Below are 6,860 nucleotides of genomic sequence, written 5' to 3'. Positions count from 1 at the left end.
AAGAGAGTAAAAGTAACGCTTTTCTTAATTTCAGTAAGAGATATCCACTCAACATCACTAAAAATAACCAGACTCTCAAATGTCTTATATGGCCTGTTTTCTCTAAGGAATAGTTCTTCTGCTACTTCAGAGGGAGATTTTGAAAAAGCACCTATGAGTGACAAATCATAATGGATTGCACTCTGAACCATGCATCCAAGCAAATAAAACTGGCTTTCAAACTTTAATTGATCAAACCTCACAGCAGTCATCTGGACTCCATGCTTGCTTCTAAGCTTGATGGTAATAAAGCCCTTTCAGGGACAAAAATATAATGCAAACTGTAGGCCAATTTTGTTCGTGTTATTGGACCCTCCTTGACTGCAATCCTTTTTCATTGCTGTATTGTTACGGGACCCATGGCTAAGTCACCGTGTGCAAGTGTAGTCAGCCAGGGGAGGAGGCAGAGAGACTGAAGACCTCTTACTAATTTGCATCCCACCCCCCAGTAGGAGTCCTTGTTCTTCCATGTTCCTTTAGCAAATAGGACTCGAATACTTGGACCTGTGGCTGTGGATTTCTTCCTTTCAGTTGAATGTTCCTCAAAACACTTGTGCTACATACATGACCATAGTTTATACAGGTTTAAAAATCTGTGGCTTAAAAAATGTTGGGTGGCAAAATGGGGTGGATTGATGGCAGGGCGATGAAGATTATGGAATTAGGAAGGACCAGTTTGATAGAACTCCCAGGAAAAAGGTCTTAAGTACTTTGGAATGGGAGTAGAAAGACCAAACAAGGGATTTAGAGTCCAGTCAGATCTGGGTGGGAATCCTACTGCTGAAAATTGTGTGATCTTGGACAAGTCAATTCACCTGTCTGAAGCTTAGTCTCTTGACTGACGTTGGATATAATTAAATGTAGTCAATGCCTTCAAGTGTGTAAAGTGCCAAGAAGAAGAAAGGCCTATGGCCATGCACTAATTGCCCTGTTAATATCCTTAGTTCAGTTGTAGAGCTCGTCCAAATGTAGGCAGAATAGAGATGAACATGATTCCTGAGCTAATGTCTTTCTTATAAATATATGTAGCAGTATGAATTTTAGTCTGCAGTTCAGTAAAGCAATATCACATTTCTGGTCTTTTTATACATATCCTATTTCTCTTTTTCAGGACTATCACATGTCTACTTGTTAGGAGTGAGAACTATCAGATTTCTATACTTTTAAACAAATAATCTACTTTTGCATCTCCATCTTACAAGAATGGTAGGTTGAACTTGCATATTCTTAGAAGCCATTCCCTACTCTAGGTTTTTTGTTCTGTGTTCTGGGGCTTTGTGCCATGCCAAAATATTCTTGTGCCATGCCAAAACAGCTGTTGCTGTTTATCCACAGTCCTGCCTTTTTCCTATATCCATGACCCTTTCAGGTTTGGTGGCTCTGGGCAGTTTCTGAGTTTCACTGGGAGCACAGGACACTTTAGTGAGGATGAGCATCTCCTGTTTGGGGTCGTATGTACCCTGCAACCATTCTGCTAGCTCTCAGCTTTACCGTAAAGGATAGGAGATGTTCAGACCCTACCCCACAGGTATATTCTCCTCCCCTCAGCTTCATCCAGGCTCCTCTGCTTTTACCAAGAAACACTCTTTCCTTCCCTTCTACCTCCTTTCAAAGCTCTCAGTATCCTCAAAAATCTTGGATTTGGGGGGTAGGGGGAGGATGCGGAAAGACCTACATTTCAAATAGAGGCAGCTATTTGAATGGGGAGGGGGAGGGGGAGGTACAACCAGAGAGAGAAAACATCCTGATATCATAATATTTAAAAACAAGTTGGCCAGCTGTACTATTAAAGTATCACGCGCCAATGAATGTTTCTGTGGTTAAAGAAGAAGGAGTTGGAGGAAGAGGAGAAAGACAAGAAAGAGGAGGAGAAAGAGCAGAAGGAGCAGATGAAGGAGGAGGGGGAAGAGGACAGAACACAGAGACACACTGGGGTCCAAGCATGTTGGTTTAAGTAAGGAACACTGACATCATTTAGAATACTAGACTAGCTGATGGACTTTCAGTTCCCTGCTATGCTGTGATTCTTAAGACAGACTCTCTAAGTACTGGAAAATCTCTGTTGAATTATTCAACACTTCCATAATGTTTTCCTATTATATCAAGTCAGTTTCTCTACCATCTGGGTCAGTCCCTACGACTGGAGTGCTTAGTTATGGATTTATTGATGGATTTCTAAAATAATACCTAATGTTTTTGAATTTGCAACATTTTATTATTGGTTTGGCTTAATAAGCCCATGTCCCTTTCCTTCCCATACACTATAAATAAAGTTCTGTGTAGCCTAGAATTTAATTCATCACTGATCTCATAGGGGAAAATTGAAAATAAATTATGCATGGCTAATTAAGAGGAGTGAATAAATTCTGATAAACCCAGTATGATAAAAAACCAAGCAACCATTAAAATTCACTGTGTAAAGGAATAGCTAAAATAAACATATCTGTTATGACCCTTTTTTGTTATATTTATATACACATATATTGTCTATATGTGTATATTCAAATGAAATATTTTCTGGACAGCTCAGTTATAAAGGCTTTTCTTTGTTTTTCTTGTTTTTTATTTCCTAACATGCCCTATAAAATATAAACTAATGTTAAAAAAATGAGAAAAACATTACACTGTAAGGGGGGGAAATAAAAATCACACCCTACCTTAGAGGACGCGGCAACTCAACCCCATGAAGTCGAGAGAGACAGTTCTTGATGCAATCACACGAGGCTTTATTGCAGGACCAGCGCGCTGGGGCTCATCTCATAACCCACGCAGGGGCAGCGGAGAAGAGCCCCGAGCTATGAAAGGGTTAGGTTTTTATGGGGGCTTGTGGGCGTGACCCTCAGGAGACAGTCATTGGGGTGTTTGCAGTTTCTACCCAATCAAGAGTCCAGTTGGCCAGTACAAACTGTCCAATAGGAAATTTTGGCGCGAGGAACTATCAGAGAGCTCCAGAAGATGCAGGGTGGTGGTCTTTCGGAGGGTCTCTCTGGGCGTCATCCTGGGTGGAGGGTGGGATGGTAACATGCCGGGGGGGGGGGTGATAGCTCTGGGTGGGATACAATTAGGCACCCCTCCACCCAGGGGCTCGATTTATCTGTTTATCTTTCACAAGCAGGCGTGCACAGAAGCGAGAAGGCGAAGCTGTGGTTAGCATTTTTCCAAGTGGGCCCCTTCCTTAAAGTATTTGGGGCGCCCAAACTTTGCTTAAGGGGATTTTCAGTTATGTTCCTCCACGTATGTTTTCTTGCAACCAAACAACTTCAAATATGTCCTTTCAACACGCTCTTGTGAAAATTGCCCAATACATACAGAAATGACTGGAGTCACCATAAGCCATCACAGCTCAGAGATGTTAGTTACAGTTGGGACAAGTTGTGTTCCTGTCTCAGTTTTGTTCAATAGTAAGTGTTTGATCTCAGCTAAGATACTAAACCTCTTTTTATCCTAAAAACTTGGGATACTACTTTCTACCTTGCATTTGGAGAATTGAATAAGATGAAACATAAAAATTTTGTATATAATCAACCACCTAGTAGGTCAGTGATAAGCATTTGTTTTCTGCTCTTCCTGGGTGTAAACGAGGGAGACCATGCAGAACAGTAGAAAGAGCAGAAGATCCCCAATCAGAGAGACCTGGAATCAAATGAAAGCTTTGCAAATGTTTGATACGCCTTAGGGCAAAGTCTCCAGTATCTCTGAGCTCCTGTTTCCTCATCTATAAAATGACGGTAATTGTTCTCCCTCCCTCAGAGGGAGGCCTAGGGATTATATAAGATGATGTGTATAAAGAACCGAGAATAATACAGGACTGAACATGCAGCAAAGGGTCAATGTCTTTCCCAGCCATTAAAGAGCTAACATTTAAATGAAAAATGGTAGAGTCCACTAAAGAGGTGGCAGGGATAAAGGGGCTCGTGGGTGAGGGAGGGTCCAGGAGAGATGGGGAGACTTTGTTGGAAAACAAAGCAGGCCAAGAGTTGTGACGTTAAAAGCGACCTAGATAGTGTTTGAGATTCCAAAGCTTCAGCAAGTGAGCACGCTCCGCCTCATTACTGATTCCATGTCCTTGCAAAGAATATGATCTACATATTTCAAAATAGACTTTTCATCTATAATTATCTATTCTTTGATTTATTTTAGTCACATTTAAATTATTTTTAAGTTTTAAATAACTCCAAAGGATATTATAAGATTTTAGTTTCAATTAAAAGGAGGCATGGGTTTTTAAAAAATATATATATGAAAAAGGAAGAGTTTTCAATCTTCACAGGCAGGGGGAAGAAATTTTAGAAGGCGGAAGACATCGCAAAGTAAATTTTCAGTCCCCTATCTACAGGAAGTATCTGTCCAGATAAGTCTTTCTCTTCACCAGGTCTCTCATTTTTGCAGATGGGGAAGGTGAGGGGGAGAACAGGTAGTGTTTCATCCAGAGCTACACAGTAACTGAACACAAGGACCAAAAATTAGACTGTCAGCATAATTTTTGTGACGTCATTGCACATCTCTATTTCTGTGTTTTTCTATTTCTCGCGTATTATAGATACATAACATGCATATATACACGTAGGTACATATATGTGTGTGTATGTATGTACGTATAATTGGTACTCAGGTATCCTGTATACACAAATTGTGTATGTGTATGCGTGCATCTAGAGATTGTGTAAGGAAGAGACAGGGAGGAACAAAGAAACTTTCCTATGAGAGATTGTTAGTCCATACCCTAAATTAGCGTAGTGTTTGATAATCCTCTTTAAAACTTTTAAGGCAATGTAGCTTTTAAGCATGTACATTTTATGCCCGGTCATATAATCATTCCCACATTGAGCCCCTCTAAAACAGTCTCTTCCTTTGTTTGACATATTTGCATAGAGTCCCTCTATGTGGTTTCTCTCTGTTTCGTCCTGAAAGCCCAGGCTGTGAATAGCAAAGTAGGGGAGGCTGCGCCCGGCTTGCAGAGTTGCCAGTGGAGAAATTGTAATTTGTATTGATTAGTAAATTTACCCTCTTCAAAGGCATATCAGAAAGCCCCGCCGGAGTCAGAGTTTCTGCTGTATTAGTTCAAGGGCACTCTTGAGAGAAAGAATGTGTTTTCAGTAAGATTAAGTCCTCCATCTCAAAAAGAGGAAGAGTATCCTGAAGCGTTGCTTAAAATAGTCAGCATTCTCTCAACCAAAGACAAGATACGCCGGCAGAGCTGGCTCACTTGTTTTAGGCACCAGGGCTGCCGTTTGCCTTTCTCTGGATCCTAACCTTGGAAGCAAGCCACAAGTCCCAGAGTGTGAGACAGCAGAATGGCCTGACCCACTGGGAGGAAAGAGATTGCCTGACCGGAAGTGACAAGACCTGGGTTTTGATTCCCCATCTGCCATTTACTAGGAGTGATGAAGGCAAGTCACACACAAACTTCATTTGTAGGTTTTCCGTGTGTAGAAAGCCAAGGGTTTCTAGCCTGGTATGGAAGGAGCACAGAATGGTGTAGATCCCTTTTCCCACAGGCGTCGCCCACATGATTTGCTTTGCTTGGAACATTCAGCGATTCCCCAAGAGTGGTTCCCAGACTAGCACCATCAGCAGCACCTGATCTTATGAGAGGGTGTTCATTGTGCAGATGCTCAGGTCCACCCCAGACTAAGCCATTAGAAACTCCAGGAAAGGGGCTCGGGGATCTGTTTTTGCCAGCCTTCTAGCTGATTCTGATGCCTTTGAGATCCACTGCCCTGCGTAGCTCCAATTTACTCCTTCCTAGGGAAAAGCTTCTCCGTCCTCTGCCACTAGATCAAGTTCCCCCATCACGGACTATTTTGCCAGTTACCATTTACAGTTAACTGTGTAAGTATTTAATTGCTCCACAAGGCCAGGTCTGTGTCTGTGTTGGCTCCTCATTGTACAACCATCCAGCAAAACCCGCCACACAATAGGCACACAATAACCATTTGTCATTTCGATGAAGCTAATAACCTTCAACAAACTGCTGAAACTCTCTGAGACTCAATTTACTTCTCTTTAAAATGGGAGCAATAAAACGTACTTTGGAAGATGGTGCATAAGTTAATTAAGAGATTATAAATTCAAATCTCAAGCAACAAACTCCATGTCTTTAAGTGTGTGTGTGTGTGTGTGTGTGTGTGTGTGTCTGTGTCTGTGTCTGTGTGTATGATTTTTATATGCATAAAATATATACATATATATTTAAAATGTTACTTAGTTTCTCACTGGTAACTATTTCACAGCTGGATGTCTAATTTAATCTTAGTTTCCCTTGTGTTTCCTTCCCTGCCCTGGGGGTGAGCTTCAGGTCCCACTTTTTATAATGTGCCATGGTGATACAGGATGGGTGTAGGGAGATATCTAATCCTCCAATTTTAGGAAATAGAGAGACCTGCTGAAATGCTCCTATTCTCAGCCCACACTATACCCCTTTAAAATCCAACTCTTTCTGCCATTTCTTTGATTTATTTATTTAGAAATCTATCAGCAAAGGTCATATAATCCTATCTGCCTAGGTCCAGTTGTACCCATTCCGTCCTGAGGTCTTGCCTGAACTTTGGGACACTGCTAAGGATACAGGATTCCCCCCGCTCTACAACCCAGAAACTTCTCTTCTCCCAACCCCCATCTCTCATCCCTTCAGTCCCAGGAAACTCTTTTTCACTTCAGGCTAATCTCTCTCCCTTGACGTTTTTGCCTAATACCCTACAACCAGTCTCCTGGATTCTTTCTCTTTTACTTTTGGCCGGTGAACTTCCTCTCTAATGATAAATTCTTTCTTCATTCTGGGACTTAAGTTTTTGGAGACAAAAGCCAGGAAAACCCTTCTA

The 6,860-nt window shown here is 41.5% G+C and overlaps 1 long non-coding RNA gene across 1 annotated transcript in view; it reads right to left on the bottom strand.

Annotated features, from left to right (window-relative positions):
• LOC103672352 overlaps positions 1-3,310 on the bottom strand; it is a 5,957-nt gene extending 2,647 nt beyond the window's left edge. The window contains exon 1 of the long non-coding RNA XR_571156.2: positions 2,697-3,310. This is a non-coding gene — a long non-coding RNA (uncharacterized LOC103672352). The remainder of the gene's footprint in view (positions 1-2,696) is intronic.
• Positions 3,311-6,860: the final 3,550 nt, after the last annotated feature.

This window comes from Ursus maritimus, unplaced genomic scaffold (assembly GCF_017311325.1).
Source record: "Ursus maritimus isolate PB19 unplaced genomic scaffold, ASM1731132v1 scaffold_23, whole genome shotgun sequence".
Taxonomy (NCBI): Eukaryota; Metazoa; Chordata; class Mammalia; order Carnivora; family Ursidae; genus Ursus; species Ursus maritimus.
Note: the sequence above shows the minus strand (reverse complement) of the source record. Positions and strands in the feature narration are given on the sequence as shown.